The sequence below is a fragment of the Mustela erminea genome, chromosome 17 (assembly GCF_009829155.1).
Source record: "Mustela erminea isolate mMusErm1 chromosome 17, mMusErm1.Pri, whole genome shotgun sequence".
NCBI lineage: Eukaryota > Metazoa > Chordata > Mammalia > Carnivora > Mustelidae > Mustela > Mustela erminea.
This window is the reverse complement of record NC_045630.1, coordinates 24,714,591-24,740,616: the sequence shown is the minus strand read 5'-3', so window position 1 is coordinate 24,740,616 and position 26,026 is coordinate 24,714,591. Positions and strand designations below refer to the sequence as shown.

Below are 26,026 nucleotides of genomic sequence, written 5' to 3'. Positions count from 1 at the left end.
ATATATGCTAATGTAATTTGGTGAAAAATGTACTACAATGAACTTGGTTAAAGCAATATTCTCTCGATTGCCAACATTTCTTACCGGCTGCATCTCCAGAAGGACCTACGAAAACAAGATTCAGCAAAACCATTGTCCACCTGGGCCTAAGCCAAGCATAGAAGTGCGAGTCCTCCATCCCAACATACTGATGGCCCAATTAGCATTTCTGTTTCTGGCAGAAAAGACTGACAGTCCATCAGTCCCAAATAACAATAAGATAGTTCTGCAAAAAACCAGCTCTTCGGTTCTTAGGGGAGTTCGTGTTTTTTCAGGGTAAAAAATATCCCTTGGGCAGATTCACTTCATTGCAGAAGTTGGTTTCAGAGTTCCTTTGCAAAACCTGGGGGAAGAAGAAAGGAAAAGAAAAGCAGAAAAAGTTGTGCGTGCAATATTTCACACTGGGAGGAATCTTTTTTGCTTTGGGGACAACAGACAGGACATTTGGAGAGAGCCCTCTCCTAGCATAAGGGAAAATAGAAGGAATTTTATCTTTAGCTGTAAAGATACTACTAGGACAGACTTGAAGATTCAATGCAAATGAAGCTGCCAAATTAATGGGTGTGGGGGTCACACACAAGCTGAAGCCATGGTCCCAGGCTTGCTTTCATGGGTTCCAGCTTTTGACTCCCTTTGCTACTGTAATACTAACTATGGGGTGAGAAAAATTCATCTTTCCTTTTTTTAAAGATATTAATCAGACCTATCAAAGGAAAAAAAGCAAACAAACAAAAAACTTCAGCTGGGGATTGCAATGAAAGATTTAAGAGAAAAAAATATAGAGAGAATTTGCTTACTATTAGCCATGTGAAGGTTAAGAAGCAACATGATAATTAAGGGAGTAAAAACCACCTGGGGTGTCCTTTATGTGTTTTCTACACACACACACACACACATACACACACACACACAAAACATGTAAGCTGAGTATCATAGCCTACTTCTGAGCACTTAGTTGTCACTGAGTAAAAATACATGCCAGATAAATACACTGACAGGCCCGCAGGTGGTACTACTATTTGAAGGCTAAATTCTGTATGAATCAGGTGTGGCATAGAGCTCATGGTTACTAAAGGACTAACTGATCTCATTAGGAGTCAGCGTCTGAGAGGCCTGGAAACACTACCCATGCGGGCAGTGTGAGGGAAGGAGATGGAACGTCTGATCTTAGAGCCAGAAAATAAATAGAGCGGTCTCTTGAATGAAATTGAGTATGGTGGTGGAAGGAGGGGTGGACTTTTTTCCTGGAATATTGCATCTTAGGATCAAAAGAAAACTCTAGTCTCTAAATCTAAAATGTTCTCTGTGGTCTCCAGGTCTTTGTTTGGGTCATTCCATCTGCCCCACCCCATGCTAACCTACTCATCCCATGGTCTCTGCACAGACACCACTTACTGTAGCCCAAGTTCCCTGGTTCCCCAAAGATGAGTTATGTGACACCACCATGTGCTTGCTGAGCACCCTGTGATCATATCCTCCTAGAAACTGTTTACTTCTTCATCTCCCCGCTGGATTGTCATTTCCTACAAGAAACAGAAAAGATATATCTTATTTACAGGGTATCCTTGGGGCCAACACAACATGTATTTAGGGGCTCAATAACAGTGCTGACTTCACAGAAGACTCTAGCTGAGTGGGAGAAATAGAGCATCTGAACCCAGGAGTGGAGCAAATCCTGAAACAGCCCCCCAGCCAAGGTAAAAGGGGTCAAGTACTAGGGGACAGAGAGGTTCTAGAGGGATGGTTCTAGAGAAAAACATCAGAAAGACAAGATTTTTCCCCTTGCCTATCAGTATCTACTGGAGCTTCCTTTTAAGAATCTGTGGCTCCACTTACTAGACATGGACAAAGGAACAACAGCATCACCACTGTAGTCTCTGGAGAAGACAAGGGCATCACTGCCTCTGCCAACGCTGTTGTCTTCACGTGCAGCAGCTAGCTGGAGATTGAATAGGAGCAGAGCAGCATTCTAGGAAGGAAAAGTGAACACTTCCTGGAAGGTAGGATGTGCGGAGAAGTGAATCCGGGACAACATACAGGAAGACAGAGCACAGGGGGAGGAGTGGATCCCAGCAAGCAGTGGAGCAGTGGAGCACAAAATCGGAACATTTGGAAGTCTGCTCCACTGAGGTACGTCACTCCAGAAGCTAAGCGGGGGATGGAGCCCTCACGGGGACAGTGTGGTCTCAGGTCCCACAGGATCAAAGAAAGACCAGGGGTGTCTGAGTGTGGCAGAGCCCCCAGGTATAGGAGCAGAAAAGATGGCGGCAGAGATGGAGCCGAGAAGGGAGCTCTCAGCTTGGGCTTACCTTAAACAATGATCCAAGGCACAGTTGGGACACTGCTTTTCCAGCAGGGACCCCACAAGTGGCAGATCCGAGGAGACTCACCTTCCTTCCTCCTCTGGTAGGAGCAGCACAAGAGTGTGTGGCAGGAATTTGCTGGCTTTGGAGACTCCAAATGGGGCCATGACCAGAGACAGAAATGCTCAGTCACAGGCCAGTGAGCTTGGAGAGCGGCCAGAGACCAGGGAGATAGGAGGGATTTACTGCTTTTCTCTGAGGGCACACTGAGGAGTGGGGGCCCAAGCTCTTGGCTCCTCTGGGCCAGAGATTGGGAGGCCGCCATTTTCATTCCCATCCTCCAGAGCTCTATGGAAAACATTCAGGGAACAAAAGCTACGGAGACTGAACCCAAGCAGATTGCTTAACCTGGCCCCTGGAAAGGGTGGTGCAATTCCACCTTGCAAATCACTGCAAGAGACCCCTCCCCCAGAAGATCAGCAAAAACATCCAGCCAAGACGAAGTTCACTGATCAATGAGAACTGCAAAACTTCAGAGGTACGGAATACAGCACATAGAAGTCATGGCTTTTTTCCCATGAGTCTTTCAAAGTTAAATTTTTTAAATTTTATTTTTCTTAAAAATTTTTCCTCTTTCCTATTTTAATATTTTTTAACTATTTTATCTTATCAATACCTTTTTTAAAAAATCTTTTAAAATTTTCATTGTTATGATCATATTCTATCCCTTCATTATATTTGACCTTATTTTTTGAATACATATAAGTTTTTCTTTCTTTAAATTTTGGGATACAATGTCTTCTAATAGATCAAAATAAACTCTAAACCTAGTGCATGGCTTTGTTCTAGTCTCCACCCTGATCATATACTTTTCTTTTCTTTTCCCAACCAATATCTTATATTATCAATTCCTTTTTTAGAATCTTGTTTAATTTTTATCTTTATAGTCATATTCCATCCTTTCATTGTGTACCCTTATTTTTATAAATATATATGTTTTTCTTTCTTTAAAATTTTGGGAGGCAGTTTCTTCTAATATACCCAAATTAAGTATGATATCAAAATACCATCAAATTTTTCAAATAAATGGAGCAAATAATCCTAAAATTTATATAGAACCAGAAGAGACCCTGAATAGGCAGAGAAATGTTGAAAAAGAAGGCCAAAGTTAGCAGCATCACAATTCCAGACTTCAAGCTCTATTACAAAGCTGTAATCATCAAGACAGTACAGTATTGGCACAAAAACAGACACATAGATCAGTGGAACAGAATAGAGAACCCAGAAATGGACCCTCAACTCTATGGTCAACTACTCTTTGACAAAGCAGGAAAGAATGTCCAATGGAGAAAAGACAGTCTCTTCAACAAATGGTGTTGGGAGAATTGGACAGCCACATGCAGAATAATGAAATTGGACCATTTCCTTACACCACACACAAAAATAGATTCAAAATGGATGAAAGACCTCAGTGTGAGATAGGAATCTATCAAAATCCTTGAAGAGAACACAGGCAGCAACCTCTTCGACTTCAGCCGCAGCAACTTCTTCCCAAAAAATCTCAAAGACAAGGGAAGCAAGGGCAAAAATGAACTACTGGGACTTCATCAAGGTCAGAAGCTTTTGTACAGCAAAGGAAACAGTCAACAAAACCAAAATACAACTAACATAATGGGAGAAAATATTTGCAAATAAAATATCAGATAAAGGACCAGTATCCAAAATATAAAGAACTTCTCAAACTCAACGCCCAAAGAATAAATAATCCAATCAAGAAATGGGCAGAAGACATGAACAGACATTTCTCCAAAGAAGACATCCAGATGACCAAAAGACACATGAAAATATACTCGACATCACTTAATGTGCATCAGGGAAATACAAATACAAATCAAAACCACAATGAGATATTACCTCACACCAGTCAAAATGGCTCAAATTAACAAGTCAGGAAAAGACAGATGTTGGTAAGAATGTGGAGAAAGGGGGATCCCCCTACACTGTTGGTGGGAATGCAAGCTGGTGCAGGCACTCTGGAAAACAGTATGGAGGTTCCTCAAAAGGGTAAAAATAGAGCCATCCTATGACCCAGCAATTTCACTACTAGGTATTTACCCCAAAGATACAAACGTAGTGATGTGAAGGGGCACCTGCACCTCAGTGTTTATATCAGCAATGTCCATAATAGTCAAACTATGGAAAGAGTCCAAATGTCCATTGCTGATGAGTGGATAAAGATGTGAGATAGATATATAGATATATATAGATACACACACACACACACAATGGAATACTACTCAGCCACAAAAAAAATGAAATCTTTCCATCTGCAACAACATGGATGGAACTAGAGGGTGTAGTAAGTGTAATAAGTGTAGTAAGTTAGTCAGAGAAAGACAATTATCATATAATACTCACTCATATGTGGAATTTAAGAAACAAAACAGGATCATAGGGGAAGGGAGGAAAAATAAAACAAGGTGAAATCAGAGAGGGAGACAAACCATAAGAGACTCTTATTCATAGGAAACATTATTTACTCATAAAAACAAACTCACTAATAGGAAACAAACTTACTCATAGGAAACTCTTACTCATAGGGTCGCTGGAGGGGATAGGGTCACTAGGTGAGGGCGTGTGATGTAATGAGCACTGGGTATTATACAAGACTGATGAATCACTGAACTCTGCCTCTGAAACTAACAACACACTATGTGTTAATTAATTGAATTTAAATTATAAATAAAAAATAAATTCCAAATATTGTTTTTCCTAATGCCAAAAAAGAAAAACAAAAAAAGCCAAGGCCCATCTACATGCTGCCTACAGGACACTTATTTCAGACCCAAAGACACCCACAAAATGAGAGTGAGGGGATGGGGAAATATTTATCATCCCAATGGAAATCAAAAGAAAGCCAGAGTAGCAATACTTATATCAGACTTTAAAACAAAGACTGTAAAAAGAGACAAAGAAAGACACTATATAATGATATAAAGCAAGCAATCCAACTAGAAGATCTAACAATTATAAATATTTATGCACCCAACATAGGAGCACCCAAATACATAAGACAGTTAACAACAAACATAAAGGCACTAATCATTAGTAACACAATAACAATAGGGGACTTTTACACCCCACTTACATCAGTGGACAGATTATGCAAACAGAAAAACAACAAGGAAAGAGTGGCTTTGAATGGCACACTGGCCTAGATGGATTTAACAGATAGATTCTGAACATTTCATCCTGAAACTGGAGAATACGCATTCTTTTCAAGCGCACATGGAAATTTCTTTAGAATAGATCACATATTAGGCCACAAAACAAGTCTCAATAAATACAAAGAGGTCAAGGTCATAGCATGCATCTTTTCTGACTACAATGTTGTGATACTATAAATCAGCCACAAGAACAACCCTTGAAAAAGCACAAATACATGGTGGTTAAATAACATGCTATTCAACAACGAAGGGCCAACCAAGAAATCAAAGAAGAAATAAAAAATTACATAGAGACAAGTGAAAATGTAAACACAAGGGTCCAAAACCTCTGGGATACAGCAAGCATGGTCCTGAGAGGGAAGTATGTAGCAATAAAGATCTTAATCAAGAAGCAAGAAAAAGCTCAACTAAACAACATAACCTTAGCCCTAAAGAAGTCAGAAAAAGAAGAACAAGCCCTAAACCAGCAGAAGGAAGGAAATAATAAAGATTAGACAGGAATAAAATTATATAAAAACTAAAAAATCAATAGAACAGACCAATGAAATCAGGAGCTGGTTCTTTGAAAAAAAATAAACAAAACTGATAAACCTCTAGCCAGATTAATCAAAAAGAAAAAACAAACAAACAAATAAAAAACAATAACAATAAAGGACTCAAATAAACAAAATCATAAATGAAAGAGGCAAAACACAACTAATACTACAAAAACACAATTTTAAGAGATTATAAAAAATTATATGCCAACAAACTGAACCTAGAAGAAATGGATAGCTTCCTAGAAAGATATAACCTAACAAAACTGAAGCAAGAATAGAAAATTTGAACAGACTGATTACCAGCAAAGAAATTGAAAAACTCCCACCAAACAAAAGCTCAGTACCAGACAACTTCACAGAGGAATCCTACCAAACATTTAAAGAAGAGTTAATATCTATTCTACTCAAACTTCTCAAAAAAAATAGAAGAGGAAGGAAAACTTCTAAATTCATTTGTGAGGCCAGCATTACCCTAATACCAAATTATTAGCAAACCAAATCCAACAGTACACTAAAAAAATCATTCACCACAATCAAGTAAGGTTTATTCCTGTGATCCAAGAGTGGTTCAATATTCACAAATAAATCAACATAATACATCACTCAATAAGAGAAAGGACAAAATCCATATGATGATTTCAATAAATGCAGAAAAAGCATTTGACAAAGTACAATACCCATTCATGATAAAAACCCTCAACAAAATAGGTGTAGAGGGAACATACCTCAACATAATAAAGGCCTTATATGAAAGATCCACAGCAAACATCATCCTCAATGGGGAAAAACTGAAGGCTTCTCCCTTAAGGTCAGGAACAAGAGAGGGATGTCTACTCTCACCACTTTTATTCAACATAATGCTGGAAGTCCTAGCCACAGTAATCAGACAACAAAAAAATTAAAAAGTCACCCAAATTGGTAAAGAAGAAGTAAAACTCACTATATGCAGATGACATGATACTCTGTATAGAAAACCCTAAAGACCCTACCAAAAAACTACTAAGAGGTGAATTCAGTAAAGTCACAGGATATAAAATCAATGTACAGAAATTGTTGGCATTTCTATATACTAATAATGAAGCAGCAGAAACAGAAATTAAGAGAACAATCCCATTTATAACTGCACCAAAAATTATAAAATATCTAGGAATAAACTTAACCATAGAGGTGAAATACCCATACTCTTCAAACTATAGAACACTGCTGAAAGAAACTGAAGAAGACACAAAGAAATGGAAAGACATCCCATGCTCATGCATTAAAAGAACAAATATTGTTAAAATGTGTATATTACCTAAAAACAATCTACAGATTGTTTTTTTCAAATCTTTTTTTCAAAATACCAAGGGTATTTTTCACAGAACTGGACCAAACAATCCTAAGATTTTTATGAAATCACAAAGACCCTGAATAGCCAAAGAAATCTTGGAAAAGAAAAGCAAGATGAGAGGTATCACAATTCCAGATTTCAAGGTATATTACAAAGCTGTAGTAATCAAAACAGAATGGTACTGGCAAAAACACAGACACATCGATGAATAGAACAGAATAGACCACCCAGAAATAAACCCACAATTATATGGTAATTCATCTATGGTAAAGGAGGCAAGATTATACACTGGGAAAAAAGCAGTCGCTTCAACAAATGATGCTGGGGAAACTGGACAGCTGCATGAAAAAGAGTGAGAGGGGACTATTTTCTTATATCCTACACAAAAATGAATTCCAAATGGACTCAAAACGTAAATGTGGACATGAAACCATATAATTCCTTGAAGAGAGCATAAGCAGATATGTCTCTGATATCAGTTGTAGCAACATTTTTCTAGATATGTCTCCTGAGGCAAGGGAAACAAAAGCAAAATTACACTATTGGGACTATACCAAAATAAAAAGCTTCTGCACAGGAGCAACTGGATGGCATAGTTGATTGACCTTCAGACTCTAGGTTTCACCTCAGGTTGTGATCTCAGGTTGTGAGATCAAGCCCCCAGTTGGGCGCCATGCACAGGGTGGATTCAGCTTGGGATTCTCTCTCCCTCTCCTTCTGCCCCTCCCCACCACTCTCTTGCTCTCAAATAAATAAATGAATTCTTAAAAAGTAAAAATAAAAACCTCTTCACAGTGAAGTAAACAACAAAACTAAAAGTCAACCTACAGAATAGAAGATATTTGCAAATGGCATATCTGTTAAAGGGTTATTGACCAAAAACTAATAATAATAATAGATAAAGAACTGATACAACTCTATGAGTGCTGGGTGTTAAGTGGAATTGTCACATCCCTATGTTGTCTACCTGAAACAAATATAACACGGTACATTAACTATACCAGAATTAAAACTTAACAAAAAAAAAAACCCAAAACAATACAACTCAACAACCAAAACACAAATAATCCAATTAAAAATGAACACAAATAATCCAATTAAAAAATGAACAGAAATTTCTCCAAAGAAGACACCCAGATGGCCAACAGACACATGAGAAGATGCCCATCACCACTCTTCTTCAGAGAAATGCAAACCAAAACTACAATGAGATATAACCTCCCACCTATCAGAATGTCTAAAATCAACAACACAAAAAATAGCAAGTATTGGCAAGGATGTGGAAAAAGGGGAACCCTCCTACACTGTTGGTGGGAATGCAAGTTGGGGCAGCCACTCTGGAAATCAATATGGAGGTACCCTAAAATGTTGAAAATAGAGCTATCAATCACCCATCAATCACACTCCTAGGTATTTACCCCAAAGATACAAACATAGTGATCCAAAGGGGCACATGCAACCCAATGTTTATTGCCACAATGTCCACAATAGCCAAACTATGGAAAGATTCCAGATGTGTGTTGACAGATGAATGGATCAAGAAGATGTGGTGTATATGTACAATGGAATATTATGCAGCCATCAAAAAATGAAATCTTGCCCGTTGCAACAATGTGGAGGGAACTAGAGGGTATTATGCTAAGTATAATAAGTCAATCAGAGAAATACAATTATCATATGATCTCACTCATATGTAGAATTTAAGAAAACAAAACAGAGCATCATAGGGGAAGGAAAGGAAAAATAAAACAAGGTGATATCAGAGAGGGAGACAAACCATGAGACTTTTAATCATAGGAAACAAACTGAGGGTTGCTGGGGGTGGGGATGGAGGAATGGGGTAACTGGGTGATAGACATTAAGGAGAGCATGTGATGTAATGAGCACTGGGTATTATATAAGACTGATGAATCACTGACTTCTACCTCTGAAACCAATAATACATTATATGTTAATTGAATTTAAATAAACATAAATAAAATTTTTAAAAAGAATGAAATCTTACCATTTGCAATGACATGGATGGAGCTAGAGACTATAATACTAAGTGAAATAACCCAGTCAGAGAAAGAAAAATACCATATGGTTTCATTCATATGTAGAATTTGAGAAACAAAACAAATGAGCATACAGGGGAAAATGAGAGAGAGAAGCAAACCAAGAAATAGACTCTTAACTCTAGAGAACAAACTAATGGTCCCCAGAGGGAAGGGTGTTGGGTGGTTGGGTTAAATGGGTGATGGAGATTAAGGAGGGCACTCTTACGATGAGCACTGGGTAATGTATAGAATTGTTAAATCACTAGATTGTATACCTGAAACTAATATAACACTGTGTGTTAACTACAATGGAGTTAAAATAAAAATTTAATTAAAAAAAAAGAATGTGAGGGGGTGCCTGGGTGGCTCAGTAGGTTAAGCATCTGACTCTTGGCTTTGGCTCAGGTCATGATCTCAGGGTCGTGAGGTAGAGCCCCTCATTGGGCTCTGCACTCAGCGGGGAGTCTGCTTGAGATTCATTCTCTCTCTCTCTCTCTCTCTCTCTGCCCCTTCCTCCCCTCAAACACTCCCTCACTTTCTAAAATAATTAAATAAATAATTCTTTAAGGAAAAAAAAAAGAATCTGTGGCTCCTTCTTACTCTATCTTTGAACAAAGAAGCCTCTTGGCTGTTACCTTTAAAAAGTCCAAAGCCCTTTGCAATTGTGAAGTGTTGTTGGTTAAATATGAGCTTAGATCCAGAGAGTAGAAGCACAGAGGCAAATGGACCTGAGTTCAAATCCTGGCCTTGCTTAATATCTCAGGGCCTCAGGGATTTTTCTCACTGACGCAGAGTTGACACACACAATGTTACATTAGTTTCAGTGTCCCTCGGTTTTCTTAGTGCCAAATAGTGATGATAATAGTAGTTTCATTGCAGAGTTCTTGTGCTGATTAGAGTAAGTAATATAAGATTATATTGGTCACCCAACGCAGTGAAATTTGTTGGTGACGGATGGGCCTGTATGAAGATGTGTTTCAGCAGCATGTAAAGGTATGATCCCGAAATGTTAACTAAATCTGTTCCTGTTATGTCAAACACTATAAGGATAAACAAGCTGTTATTACCTACCCTGGGGGAGGTCATAGTGTACTGAATTCCACTGACCCAGGACCAGCTAGAGCAGAGAGGTTCGACACTTGCCTGAGGCTCCCATAGGACACAAATGGGACAAAAATATAGGTCTAGTCATTCCCAGACACCGCGCTTTCCAAAAGCTCCGGTTTCATGTGAAAGGGAAGGGGCATTTCTTTAGCTTTCATGCCCCCTCTGTGGAGAGTAAGCAAAAGAATGAATAATATGAGGTCAGTGGTATCTTAGTCCACTCAGGCGCCTCTTATAACCAAGACATTCATCTCTCCTGCTTCTGGAGGCTGAGAAGTCCAAGATCAAGGTACCGACAGACTGAGTATCTAACCAGGACCCACTTTCTGGTTCATAGGCAGCTGTCTTTTCCCTGTGTCCTCATGTGGTTGAAGAAATGAGGGATCTCTCTGGGATCTCTTTTTCTAAGGGCACGAAAGCCATTGATGGTCTACGCTCATGACCCAACCACCTCTCAGAGACCCATTTCCTAACGTCAAATTGGAGGTTAGGATTTCATCATAGAAATATTGGGAGGACCAAATATTCAGTTCCTAGCAGATGGCAAATGGGGTGTGCTTCCTAATAAAAGATGCACGGAGGCTTAATGCAAAAAGAAAGAAAGAAAGAAAGGGGGAAAGGGAAAGGGAAAGGAGAAAAAGAAAAAAAGTTTGTTTGGGTTTTATTTAACAATGTTGCCTCTTGAGTCACCCAGAGCAGAAAACCTGGACCAGTGAAGACCAAGGAGCTGTTTCTCAGCTATAGAGAGAAATATAGAGAAGCAAACAGGCTTCCATTTTTCACCCCCTACATTTCCATGACTCCTCTTTCAAAAACATAAGTAAATAAATAAAAGCGTCCTGTTGCAAAAGCTCTTCCCATACCTGGACAGGGAAAAATTTGTGTGAGAAAGGAACAAAATCATCTATTAACAGTCTACCTCCCACTTCAACCTGCCACCACCCTGAAGACTAGATCCTGATAGCCAGAAGGTTCTCTGTTGAATGGGTAGGGTGGGGTGCTGCGAGAGGGGTTGGGTGCCATAGATACTCTGCATGAGAAAGGAAGAGTTATTCCCATGGCAGGCAGCTGTGCAGTGTTCCTAGAGCAGCTTGTACACAGCGTGCAGGAGCCAGGGTGGGCAAAAGTGACCCTGTCCTTCAGATATTGTGAATCGGCACTCTGATCACTGAATGCTACTTTTAATCTCAGAGGTGCAGACAAAATGGTGGGTGGCCATTGTTTTTGTGCCTCCCTCCACTGTTGCAAGCCTCTCCCCTCCAACAGAAGTAACTTCCAGGGGATTTAAAGGGCTGGCACCCTTCTCTCTCCCCTTTTACTTTTCTCTTTTTCCAATTTTTGGAGCCAGACATCAAAGACTAAGATATTCAAAAAGAACTATGTATAAGGTGGAAAAAATCAGAGAGTCATTGCACATACCCAGGATGAGAAAACACCTGAGAATATCCTAAATTCACAGCTCAGGCTGGTCCTCAGCAGAGGCAGCCAACAACAAACAAAAATTTAGCAAAAACAAAAGCAGTAAACCCTGGAGAGGAGGAGGAATCCGATTTTTAGAGTTACCACCTTACCAGATTCAAGAAAGAAAAAAGAAAAGAGAAGAAAAAAGAAAAGGGGCGCCTGGGTAGCTCAGTGGGTTAAGCCTCTGCCTTCGGCTCAGGTCATGATCTCAGGGTCCTGGGATTGAGCCGTGCATTGGGCTCTCTGCTCAGTGGGGAGCCTGCTTCTCTCTCTCTCTCTCTCTCTCTCTCTCTGCCTGCTTGTGTTCTCTGTCAAACAAATAAATAAAATCTTAAAAAAAAAAAAAGAAGAAAGAAAGAAAGAAAAGAAGGAAGGAAGAGTTATTGAGAGGAGCCTTGAGAAAAGTTCTCAACCTAAAATCCTCCTAACAAATGCATACTGAGTGTCTACTTGTCTTTGGCATTGACTAGCTGGGTTCACACGCAGTCCTCACTGTAAGTCACAATGTGCCATGAGTCACAAGCTAGGCGTCATTGTTGTATATCATTTTTTTAAAGACTTTTATTTATTTGACAGAGAGAGAGAGATCACAAGTAGGCAGAGAGGCAGGCAGAGAGAGGGGGAAGCAGGCTGAGCAGAGAGCCCAATGCAGGACTCGATCCCAGGACCCTGAGATCATGACCTGAGCCGAAGGCAGAGGCTTAACCCACTGAGCACCCAGGCACCCCATTGTGTGTCATTTTTTATCTAAGGAAACAGGCTCAGAGGTAAAATGATTTCCTGAAGGTGAGATGATGATCTGCAAACACAATGGTGGGGATTTAGCTTATACAGAATTTATGTTTTTAGGGCTGAGCACAGAGCTTGGCCGGAGTGGGGAAGGAGACTGAAATATTTGCTAAGGCACAGGGTGGGAATGGGAGGAGTTCCAGAGAACATGATGAAGTTAGGAATTCCAGGGCCTTGCGGGAACTCCTCAGAGCAGGAACAGGAGCTGGGAAAGCAGAGGAAGAGAGGAGGCTTCTGGAGGAAGACCAGGGCAGGAAAGGAGGCTGGGGCTCCACCAGGATTTTATCAGAGACCAAATCTGGATGAGAGCTACGTGACTAGAATCAGAGGAAATCAGCTTTCATCCTAGGCATGCTGAGTGCCTGTGGTCCAACCCAAGCTGGGCATGTATCTGGATCCCCTCCAGTTCTGCCATTGTCTCATCTGCAAAATGGGCACATTTGCTTCACTGCAATGATGAGTTACGGGCCTTGCAGGTGGTTTGAGAGCTGTGTGGGCCTCGGGAACATGGCCTGTAGTGAAGCCTCCAGATGGTTTCTCAACCACCATCTCCACTCTGCCTGATGCCCCACCCTCCTTAGTGGAGACCATCTACATCCCAAGCTTCATTCACTTGGAGTCCAATTATTCCAGAATGGTATCTGACCGGAAGTATACAACACTGTATTATAATCATATTTGAATTAAAAAGAAAAAGAATTTTACTTGACCACATTTATTTCCTTCCCTACATAAGAGAGATGCCAGGTAGGAAGCAGACCTCTCACCCACACTGCAGACCTAATCACCACCTAACCCTTGTCCTAGACCTGGTGGTGCAAAATCATTGTCTCCTTTTGACTGGGTTTTCTTATCCTTAAATGAGAGGGTTGGAACCAATGATCTCGAAGGTCCCTTCAGGTTCCAAAGCTATGTGGTGGCTTGGAACACCCCTCCTGAGACTGTCCTGCCAGCCCAGTGTTCCAGCTCTTTCTACTGCCCAATTAGTAGCATTTATCCAACTTTTTTTTGTCAGGTATGCGCTTCTATTCCAGGCATTCTGAGCCAAGTCTGAAAATCAGACTTCTTGGAAGACTCAAATGTTTTAACAGTCTTCAAACACGTGACATCAAACGTGCCATTTTCCCTTCATCCACCAACTTTGTACTTTTATCCAAAAAAAAGAAGAAAAAGAAAGAAAGAAAGGAAGAAAGAAAAGAGATACTGAGTCCATCTGGCATGATTTGCTTTGAATAAAAGCCCATCTGCTTATTATTTCTAATTTCATTGTCCTCTACAATGTTTACAGAAGTTTCTTTCAATATTTATTGCACCGTGTTTCTAATTACTGATCCAGACCATCTACACAGACTTGGTGGGGTGCCGGGCTGGGAGGTAGGCGTCTCTCCGTTTTCATCTGCACGCTGCTTTACTCTGGGGGTACCATGTGGCCCTCAGCCGTCATCACGCCACCCTGTTGCAAGGCTGCGGAGACAGATTCTGACAATCAGCCCCTTTATCATCACTCTCCCTGGGGGCTTGCGAAGCCGCCTCTGATGAATTTTTGCCTGCCTCGACACCATTATTGTCACAGGAAGGATGGAGATAATTACCTGGTTTATTATCCTGAGGCTGGCTTCATCTGGGGGCCGGTGATCACTAGGAACAGAAGGCTCGTCTCTGTCTTCGGGAGTCCTAAATAGATGGGTAAAAGATTCACATTCCCCCTCTGGTGGTGTCTCTGAAAGACATGGGATGATCTCTTCAATGTAAATACTTCCAACTAGACCCTTTTTAAATTACCTCCACCCCAAAATACCCCCCCAATCCAAAACGCTGTTTTATTTTAAGATTACTTATTTATTTATTTGACAGAGAGAGGGAGAGATCACAAGATCACAAGATCAGGCAGAGGGGAAGGGGGAAGCAGGCTCCCCGCTGAGCAGAGAGCCTGATGCGGGGCTCCATCCCAGGACCCAGAGACCATGACCTGAGCTGAAGGCAGAGGCTTAACCCACTGAGCCACCCAGGCACCCCCAAAATGCTGTTTTAAATTAAACTCTTTTCCACCTGAAATAAGTTCCCATTTCTGATCTCCCCAGTTCTCTAATGATGCTTTATTCTTCCCATCTCATGATGCCATTACCTCCCACGACCAACCAAATCCTGTTACTCCCTCTCTATGGCGTCTTTCCCATCTGTTCTACTCCATCGACCAGTTTCCAACCAATATCCCACTGTCTCCATTCCTGAAAATCCTCCTTCCTGTCTCCTAGTCTCTCCCAGACCCCACCCACCATGTACCTGAATCTGGAATAATCCACATAAAAATCCATCAAAATCCACACATGGATTTCATCACTCTCCAACTCAGCAATACTGTGCGAGTACCCTTTGCCTTCAGGAGGACGTGTCCATACCCGCCGACTGGTAGGACCTTCACCATCAGGCCTCGCAGCCCCCCACAGCTGGGCATCCCCCGCATCCTTCTCCCAGCCACATAGGTGTGCTCCGGACGCCACAGTCTCAGCTCTTGCTCACACTGACTTCCCAGGCATATGGAAAATTCAAGAAAGAAAAAAAGGCAGTATTTGAGGAGCACCTGGGTGGCTCAGTCGGTTAAGTGTCTGCCTTCAGCTCAGGTCATGATTCCCGGGGTCCTGAGATCGAGTCCAGAATCCAACTTTCTGCTCTGCAGGGAGTCTGCTTCTCCCTTTCCCTAACTCATTCTTTCTCTCAAATAAATAAATAAAATCTTTAAAAAAAAAAAAAAAAAAGACAGCATTTGAAGTGATTCTTAGTGCAGACATTTAAGACTTAAAAGTGAATTCTACCCTATTTTTGTATGTGGTATATCATGAGGCTTCTGATTCTGATACTGATACTCCCCCAGATCCCAGAAAATTGTTTCCACTGTGTTGTCCACTAAATAGGCCACAGCTCTCCTGCAATGATTCACAAGGAAGTTCTAGCCAAAAAAAAAAAAAAAAAAAAAGGAAAGAAAAGAGAAGGCAGGATACAGAAAAGGCAGTGAGTATGGGTTAAAAAGCAGGGATTTTGAATCAAGTAGAACTGGATTCAAACCCCAGTTCAGGGGCGCCTGGGTGGCTCAGTGGGTTAAACCTCTGCCTTAGGCTCAGGTCATGATCTCAGGGTCCTGGGATCGAACCCCGCATCAGGCTTTCTGCCAGCGGGGAGCCCGCTTCCCCTCTCTCTCTCTCTGCCTGGCTCTCTGCCTACTTGTGATATCTCTCTCTCTCTCTCTCTCTCTCTGTCAAATAAGTAAATAAAATCTTTAATTTAAAAAAAAAGAAACCCAGTTCAGACACTTACTAATGCGTGGCATTAGTGGAGAAAATCACTTACCCTTCCTGAGACTGCCTCCTTATCAGCAAATAGGGCTAATACTGCCTTGCAGGGTTGGTGTGGGAGCTAAAGTCAGCACACTTTGAGTTCATTTGTTAACCCAAGTGAGAGCTGTTAAGAATCTGAACTAAGACCTATGTGTAGGATTGAAAGGAGTGAAGATGTTTCAGAACTATTTAGGAAGTGAGATCATCAGGATATGGGACTGGTTAGGAAGAGAAGGGAGAGAGGCCATGATGAATGCATCCCAGATTTCTATCATGGATGAAAAGTCAAGATTTAATTTGTAAGATAGAAATTTTAAGAGTTTGGGGGCACCTGGCTGGCTCAGTCAGTGGAGCATACGACTCTTGATCTCGGGGTTGTAATTTCAAGCCCCACATTGGGTGTAGAGATTACTCAAAAATAAAATCTTTAAAAAAGAGTATTTAGATTTATATGATACTTTTTCTGTGCAACATTACAGATATTTGCAATTTTCAGACAATGTGAAATTGAGGTTTCAGCATACCAAATGGATAACAAAAGAAAATACTTAATTTCTAGACCTGGAAGCCTCAGATGGACAAGTTTTTCAGGTAGCAATAGATCTTGTATTCAGCTGAAGCAGTTCCTACTGAAGTTCAATCCCCTGGGAATGACAACCTCTATACAGAAGACCAGATGGCAGGGGTGAGGGACCCATCTGGGAGCAAAGACTGTCATACTAGTATGGGACAAATGCCTGGGGTCCCAGTGGTGGGACTGTGATCAGAACACCACTACAACACTGGAGAAAGTGGGCAGGTGAACTGCTGCAATTTGACAGTGCTATTGCTAACAAGTCCCAAAACCAGAGAAACAAAGGATTACACCTTGGGACTGACCCTATTTGAAACTCTTCATTAAAACTTTCGATCACAAACTAGCTTAACATGAATTCATTTCCCATCTTGGTCATTCTGGATCATTCACATTTTTGTTTTTGTTTTTTTTTGGTCAGGTTCTACTCACCAGAACCAGAAAAGTCTACATGAGAAAATGGAAGAGAGGGGGTTGGAAATGTGTTTTAGAGGGAAGGCAAATGTCAGGCTTAGGGATGTGGTCCACATTTGTAAGAAATAGGGAGTCACTGAAGGTTTTAGAACAGAGTCATGATGAGATGAAAGCAAATTTTTAAGAAGAGTCTGGCAGAGCTGGACTAAGTGAACCCACTTGAATCCGCTCAAATACTGAATTATTGTTGTCATTCTAATTAGACCTTACACTTTCCACCATTAATTGCATCTTTAAACTCTGGTCCCTCTAAACACCCTGACCATAGTCTTTCCCGAGGGCTTCTAACTCTGTCTCAGTGATTTTCAACCAGAGGGGAGGTACAGGATTTGGAAGTCAGTTGGCTTTTCTTATTGAGATAGTTGCTATATTCAAAAGTTGGGGCAGAGAGTAAGGTAGGTACATGGGGCTTTATTTCCACAGAGGTCAGTGATGCCATGTGTCCTCAAAACACTAAAAGAACAGGTGTAAAAAGTCATCCTGCCCAAAATGGCTGCAGTGCCCTGGGTGGGGCGCATGATATCTGATCTCTTTTGCTTCCCCAATCTTTGTCTTCCATAAATTTTCTCCTTCTGTCTATCATCAGGCATCCCGCCAGTCGCCTGATTAGCAGGTTAAATGGTCACTCAACTGTCACTGAACTCCTCCCCTGATTCAGGAGCAACTGGAGGAAAGCCAACATCCATTATTGACCTAGTTGCACAGCACTTAAGATTTCCACGGTGCTTCGCAATGGTTTCTATTAGCTAATTCTCATGTCAACACATGCATTGAGTTAGTTTTGTTATTTGTGGTTTGTAAGTGGAGAGGCTCAAGTACGGAAGATTTGGAAACCTGTTCATGTCTCTTACATTTAATTCGTAGAACCAAATTGTGGGAAGCTCTTTTCAAAGTCACAATAATTCTCTCATACCTCTAGGACATTCACTTAGTAGGGTGCCATTGGTGACAAAATTTTAATATAAATGTCCCTTGCTTTTTGGCATTGAAATACTTTGAAGGCCTAGTGATGAAAAGTGAATCGCCCTCTCCACTGGTTTTCATTATACTGAAGATATATTCAAGGTTTTTTTTTTTTTTTTAATCTCTCTTAAAAGCTGAATGTTTTATTGCCATCTCTATGGACCTCTCTTTTGATGTCTGTTACATTTCATTTTGTATTACCGGTCCCTTGGCCCCTTTGGGGCACTGTTGTATCTTCCTAACAGATGGAAAGTGTTTTGAGGGCAAACTGTCTTTTTCTTTGTATTTCTCCAAACACTATAATAGTGCCTCGCCTGCAATAATGACTTATTAAATATTTGCTGATGGATTGGTGCTCAAATTGTTGGCCAATTCCACAACATGAAAGGTTTTACTTCCTGGGAATCTACTCTTTGAAAAAAAAAAGAAAAGAAAAGAAATCCTCAGAAAACATTTTGTAGACTTCTGCCGCTATGATGTCCCTGTTGTGATTAGTTACATTTCATCAACACCATCTCTAAGCTCTGGATATTTCTCTCATGACAAAGGAGTCTCTGACACCACAACTGCCAATCCCATCATCTTTTTTCCACCCAGAAATTTACTGTGCCAAACATGGCTAATAACTTACCCCATGGGGTAGGGTAGATGGATGGTCACAATGGGCAAAACGGTCACAATCTTCCACTGCTCACTGTGTCCTTGACCTTTACAATGTAACTGGGCCTCTACTCCTATCAAGACATAAGGTCTATTTTCCTATTCCTTTGAATCAAGAATAAAAAGGAAATCCCTTAGGTTGATAAAGGAGAAAGGAGATCTGCCCCAAAACCCAGAGGAAACCTCAACATAATCAATGCATTTTTTTTCTAATTTTTTTTAGTATAGTTGACACACAATATTGTGTTGTTTCAGGTGTACAACACAATGGTTCAACTTCTCTATACATTATGCTGTGCTTACCACAAGTGTGGTAACCAGCACAGGTATAGCTCTTTCACCATACAATGGTATTACAATATCATAATCAGTACATTTTAAATGTATTCCTTCTAATACCAGAATAAGACAAAGGTACTCACTACTGCTGTAGCTGTTCTACAGGGTTCTCCATGCCTTGGCCGATGAAATGAGACATTGTAAGGGCCTATTTAGCCAGAGCGGCTCCATCTTGGTTGAACGGCCATTTTGTTGTTTATGCAGTAAAACTTACACTGACCCTGCCCCCCACCCCCAGGGGACTTACTTAAAAGCAAGTCTGGGAAGCTAGTAAAATATGGTCGACCAGTCCCAGATAACAGAGCCCAAATACAAGGGCGGGTCAGGCCAGGTGGAGACATCCAATCACTATCTTCCTAAAAGAATGTGGGCCCCATCTTTTGGGTGCCTTTTGGGTGCCAGTTCTGACCAAGGTGATAGGCTAGTTCAAATATCTACTATAGAGTAAATTGTAGTTTAATTGGCCACCCGTGAGTGACCTAGCATGACTGCACAGCTTTCTCTGTGTGTTACAATTTCATTGGCCACCTGTGTGTGGCCAGGCTCAACTACATGGTCTTTGCTCTATACAAGTTACTCTGTGAGGCTGGGAGGGTTCGCTCTCTCTGCAAGAATCTGTTTGATTCTCCATGCTTGGCACAAAATAAAGCTTTGCTTGACCTTCACTTTGTATCAGTCTCGCTCCTTTGATCACGGGCCCTAACAACATGAAGACTGTAAGCAAAAAGCAAAACTCTAAATGTTTTCAAAAACAACACACAAGAATTTTATAGAGAAATATTAAAAATTTTATGGAGAAATTTTTAAAACCCATTAAATCATACAAGTTCTGAGTAGTGGAGAAAAACCCACTGCTCATGGGGGAGATTATTTAACACCATGAAGGTATAAATTCTTACCCCAAATTAATTCATAAATTTAATGGAATTACAGACAAAATTTCAGTAGGCTTTTTTTAAACATCTCATCAAATTGATGCTAAAATGAGTATGAAAGAACAAAAGTCCATGAATATTAAAGACAGTTTTGAAAAACAAAGAACAGAAGCCATCAATACCTGTATCAGTTTCCCAGGGCTGCTGTTAATAAATTACCACAAACTGGCTTAAAGCAGCAGAAATCTCTTCTCTCAGTTTCAGAGACTAAAGGTCCAAAATTAAGGTGTTGGCAGAGCCGCATTCCCTCTGGAAGCTCAAGGGGAGAATCCATTCCTGGCCTCGTCCAGGTTCTGCTGGAAGTCAGCGTTCTTTGGCTTTCCTCAGCTGGGGCTGCCTCACTCCCTCTCTGTCTCTCTGCATTTACATGGACTTATTTTCTGTATGTCTGCATCTTCCCCTCCTCTGTCTCTTGTAAGGATACTTGTCTTTGGATTTAGGACCAATCTAGGTAATCCTGGTAAATTTAATCTCAAGATTCTCAATTTTTTGTATCTGTGAAGAAAAGACCTCAAAAACACAAGCCATATGGTTAAAAAAAAAAAAGGCAGTTTTGATTACATTAAAATTAAGAATCCCTTCTTCCTTAGAGAATTCCTAATAATGTATATAGATACTCAACTGTCTAGAAGGTAAAGCTTAATTCTCCTCCCCTCCAGTATGAACTGAACCTCATGACTCACTTTCAAGAATAACATGCAGAGAGGAAAATGTTTAACTTTACAATGGAGAAAAATAGCAAATACCACCCAAGTGGTCAGGGTTAACATTGTTAAGTCATACTGATATCGTAAACCCCTTGATACATGATAAGCGCATTTTTACTCCTACCGTGTTCTTCCAAGAAAGGTATAAGCCCAGTCTAATCATAAAGAAAACAGCAGTCAAACTCAAATTGAGAGACATTCTACAAAATGCTTGACCAGTACTCTTCAACACTATGAAGATCATGAAAAACAAGGAAAGACTGAGAAATTGTCATAGATCAAAGGAGACTAAGGAGATAAAGTAATTGAATGCAATGTGGTATCCCAGATTGGATCCTGGGACAGTAAAAGAACATCGATGGGGGGAAAACCATGAAACCTGAATATGTGGTTTTTTAAATAGCATTAGACCAATGTTAATTTCCTGGTTTTGACAAATGTGCCAAATTATTTAAGATGGTTAACATTAGAGGGAGCTCAGTAAAAGGGACATGGAAACTCTCTGGATTATCTTTACAAGTTTTTGTAAATCTAAAATTATTCTAAAATGAAACATTTGCCACTTATAAAATAATCTCAGCTAAAGATATCAGAATAAATTCATATCAGCTAAAACCTACAGAAATTAACATCTAAAATATACATAGAATTCTAAGAAATTAATGAAAAAGACAAGAAAGCCAGTAGTAAAATGGATGAGCATATGACCAGACAAATCCGAGAAGGGGAAATCCAAGTGACCAATAATATATCAAGAGATGTGTTACATTATTAATAATCAGAAACATGGTAAATTAAACCAAAGAAACATATCTATATGAATCACCTTGGGAAAAAAATTTACACTGATGAGAACGTGGAAATATGGGAAACCTGGTTCACTCCCAGCGGGAGAGGACAGTGGAACAGCCATCCTGGAAGGCAAGATGGCAGTGCTACATGGGATGAAGTGTGCAATTACCCTATGACATGTGATCCCACTCCAGGGATAACGCCCCAGGAACACTCACCTAGGGTCATATGGGGGCATTTAGAAAAGGGTTGTTTATGACAACAAAGCCTTGAGCCAACAATGGGGTTGTAAACAAAACATGGTGGACACACTCTGGAAGATGACATAGCAGAAGAAATGACCAGAAGCACGTTCGCCAACATGGATAAACTCTAAAAAATTACACAGAACAGAAACAGTAAAAAGAAAAAAAAGAAAAGAAAGCAAAGGAAAAAGCATATGCTAAAGTGCTATTATATGAATCTAATTATCATAAATTTCAATGACATATTCTAAACACATTAATGTGCATGTTTACTGTACACGAAGAAGACAATAGACATCGGGATGGACATGAAGGTGGGAAATACTATAATAGACTAACCCAAGTGAGAAACCATGAAGAGGCGGGTGCCATGAGCTCCTTAGGACGCTGACTTCAATTCTTTGCATCTGAGGCCCAAACCAAAAAGAAAAGAGCAGAGGACAGACTGAGCAAGGATTTGAGATCACCTTTGAGTTAAGAGCATGAGTTTTAGTGTGGGTAGACATGGGAACATCTATAGTTTCTGCTTAGTAACCCCCCATCTTTTCTTTACAGAGTGATCTCAAAATAAGTCATATCTTAATGTCCAGTTAAGAAGGGCATTGTACTACTTGGTTTCATTTCTATAAGATATACCCCACCCCATAGCATGATACTCAAAGAGTACTTCTTTCCAAGACCTTTATAAATCTCCCGGATTCACAAAGAACCACTAGATCACCTAAGTCCCCCGCCCCCACCCTGTAACATGCAAATAGAATGAGAGAGAAACACTGTTTCTTTGAGCCCCTGGGGGCAGGGTGTTAGACTCGCTCACCAGCCCTGTAACCCCACAGGACACTCCAGCACCCCGGCCAGCAAGTGCAATTCTAATTCATGCTTCAACAAAAATACAAATTATAATATATTTTGAACCTGGAGGGTCATTTGCAAATAATGAGAAATGCAAATTTTAAATCAGTGTAAGTCCAGGGAGTGCTGTACTGTGATGGCCGCTCTGGTGCCCAGAAGAGTTACGGCAGCTTTTTTAAGTGTTTAATATACTCTCTGAAACAGTAGAGGCCATGAGCAAACCCTGATCATTTTCATTGACCATTTGGCCCGTGGCTCAGACCACTGCAGCACGGACTCTGAGCAAATCACCAAAGATTGAAATTCTAAAAGAAGCTGTTGATTTCAAAGCTTTTAATGATTCAAATTTTCAATCAGCAGTTTTTTTCCCAGTTCATTACCCACGGACTCTGTGGATCAACCAATGTGTGCAACCCATCTCCTCCTTAATTCCTCTCCTAATACAATCCTGTCCATCATGTTACCCAGCCCTGGAAAACAAAGCCAAGATATACATGTTCATTTTACCCTCCTTTGCTTTGGCAGCATTCCAAAAGCATGGGAAACAAAGTATAAAACCCCACCCTCTCAGAAAGCTTCTAAAATGAAGCTGCCGATCAAGCTGTGGGTTCCTTAACTGGACTGGACTGATGGGAAATTGAATGTGCGCTGGCAGCTCCGGCTGAGACAAGGGAGAGCTGCCTGTGAACAAAGAGGGGGAGAGGAGAGAATCTTCAGCCTTAAGTCAGAATCGTGTCCATCCCACAGTGTCACTCCACCTGGGGAGTCAGGAGATGAAAATAACTTGGCTTTGAAACACACACAGGCTATTCAGGAAAGCAGCTGACAATTACAAGTACGAAGGGGGTACCGGACTAGGTTCCTACTGTGTAAAATTGTATGTTATGGAATTGATTGAGTTGTCATTCACAAAAGGGGATCCTTGAAGCTAGCGGGGAGATAAATAAAGCAGAAATTCAGATAAGATTCATTCAAGTCCTGCCACCAGGATCTGTCAATTGAAAGTGTTGCAGCTTGTGAAGTAATAGGATTAAACAATGGGGTTGAAGGTCATTCCTTATTACCCTTTTCTATAAATTATCTCATTTTCTCTTTGGCTCAGTGACTGTCACTCTGCAGGGTCACTTGCTCACTGAGTCACCTGGAGCTGCAGGCAGCCAGGACTTGGTAATATTAAGTTACATGCGACTGATGAATCACTAAATTCTACCTCTGAAACTCATATTAAAAAAGAAGAAGGAGGAGGGACGCCTGGGTGCTCAGGTGGTTAACCGACTGCCTTCGGCTCAGGTCATGATCCCAGAGTCCTGGGATCGAGTCCTGCTCAGGCTCCTGGCTCAGTGAGGAGCCTGCTTCTCCCTCTCATCCTTTTCCCTCTCCTGCTGTTTCTCTCTCTCTCTCTCTCTCTCAAGTAAATAAATAAATAAAATCTTTTGAAGAAATCCCCATGTTGTCTTAAGGATTTCTTACAACCCATTTCCCAGCCATCACCCACCCTGGCCTCCAGCCTTCTCAGTGTCCCTAGCACTGTCAGGTCCCATGACTGACAGTGAATGTGAGCTGTAGCGGTCCCTGGCCCAGCCTTAGGGCATCTGGTGAGCTAGACAGTGGTAGCACACAGTGTGCTTTCTAAAGGCAGGTGGCAAACTCCTGTTTCATTAGGGTCACCTTGAGAACCAAGGGAAATCAACTCTGGATTGTGTCTTGTGTGTAGTAGGTGCTCAATAAAAATGAGTTCAGCGAATGAAGGAACTGACAGTTTCCTGCAATAGCACAAGTCAGAGGGAATAAGCGTCAATCAGCATTCACTTCTGGCAGATTGGTCCAGAAGAATCAAACCCCAGCTGAGGGTGGGAGGAGAAGGAACGGACCTTACTTCCTAGGGGAGAGAACGGGCAGGAAAGTAGCAGATGTCCAGGACTTCAGCCACAGAGACCGGGGGTCAGAACAGGGCTCCAGTCCCAGCAAGGAATGCAAACATGGGACGAGATGAACACCGCAGAATGGAGGAAGTGCGTGCACATGCACGGTCCGAGGGTGTCTTGGGTAAGGTCAGCCCAGGAACAAACAGGAAGCACTGCAGAGGAGGAGAGGACCTCAAGACCCTCCCCACTCCAAGCTGAGCAGGACTCTGGAAGACTGCTGAACCCACTCTCCCATTCACATCTCCATCTTTCAGGACTGGCTCTCAGGCTGGAATTCATTTAAGCCGTGGACTTCCCCGTGGAAGGTATTTAATGCAAGAGCCTGCTCTAGTGGAAAGATCACAAAGGAGGCAGTTCTGCTGTGACCTTCCTGTGCCCTCAGACAAGCCACTTAACTTCTCCAAGTCACAGGTCCCTCCTCATAATTGGGGGCAATGATCCGACTTATTGGAGCATTTGGGGATCAAGAAGAGTCCACATATGGAAGCACTCTGCAAAGAATGTAGCTATTTGTGTGTTTCGTACTGATTTCAGTGTTGAATTTGTCCAATTGAATTTTCTGTAATCATAGAAATAAAGCTTTAGTTCTAAGAAGTTTTAAGCATCCAGCAGGCAAAAAGAACATTGGAGGGAGCCAGAGAGGTCTTCTCTGGGCCCCCAAAATCAGAGGCTGCAATTGGCACCTACCCGTGGCAGCTCCCCTTCGCCAGACTCTGCTTGAAGCCGCGATCCAATCCACAGCCTTGTACAGAGTACCGCTAAGTATCTGCTGGAGGGCATGTAAATAAAACCTTCACCGAGGTAAACAGTTGCTCGGTTTTACAGCCTGTTCACACGTAACTTTTATGCTCCATCATGATCTATGGCTCCTCTCCCTTTGCAAGTCCTGGAACATGGTTCCATGTGATGTCCTCTAAGTGACAGGCAGATAAATGGTTATTTACTCACCAGCTTTCCAGGCCCTTCAAAGCCTTTATTTAAACTGGGATGCTGTCCCTAACTACCCATTAGTGGTCATGGAAATTCTTCCTAACTGGAGATGAGCCAGTTACCCTGACAGCCTTTAGTGGCCCAGGGCAGAAGGTTGGGTGGGATGAGGAGGGGCCCCTCGTTCCATCTTGTTGTTGGACCCAGAGGCCATGTCTGCCATCAGTGCGTCCCACTGTGAAACAACAGGGCGTGCCTGCAGTCTTCCTAGCACATGGCCCGTGTCACAAATATGAGAAGGTTCCAGGAAAGAACTTGGGTGCTATAAAAAACACCTGCTACTGAGTCAAGTGACTGCTGGTTTCACACCGAAAGGACCATTCAGCCGCCTGACGCAACTGTCAGGCCCAGACAAGAAAGTCAAGTACATTTGGTCCATTTTCTGCTGACACCATGGATGTTTCTATGAT

General features: G+C 41.4%; 1 long non-coding RNA gene across 3 annotated transcripts; it reads right to left on the bottom strand.

Annotated features, from left to right (window-relative positions):
- On the bottom strand, positions 1-25,781 carry LOC116576355. 3 transcript variants are annotated; one of them, XR_004280117.1, is made up of 6 exons: positions 25,578-25,781; positions 25,317-25,398; positions 14,424-14,551; positions 1,876-2,008; positions 1,435-1,562; positions 1-382 (listed from the first exon to the last, which is right to left on the bottom strand). It is a non-coding gene; the product is annotated as an uncharacterized LOC116576355 (long non-coding RNA). The 3 variants fall into 3 exon arrangements; XR_004280115.1 differs by lacking the exons at positions 1-382; positions 1,435-1,562; positions 1,876-2,008 and adding an exon at positions 14,132-14,295; XR_004280116.1 differs by lacking the exons at positions 1-382; positions 1,435-1,562; positions 1,876-2,008 and adding an exon at positions 14,132-14,295 and having other exon boundaries at positions 25,317-25,395.
- Between the last annotated feature and the right edge of the window lie 245 nt (positions 25,782-26,026).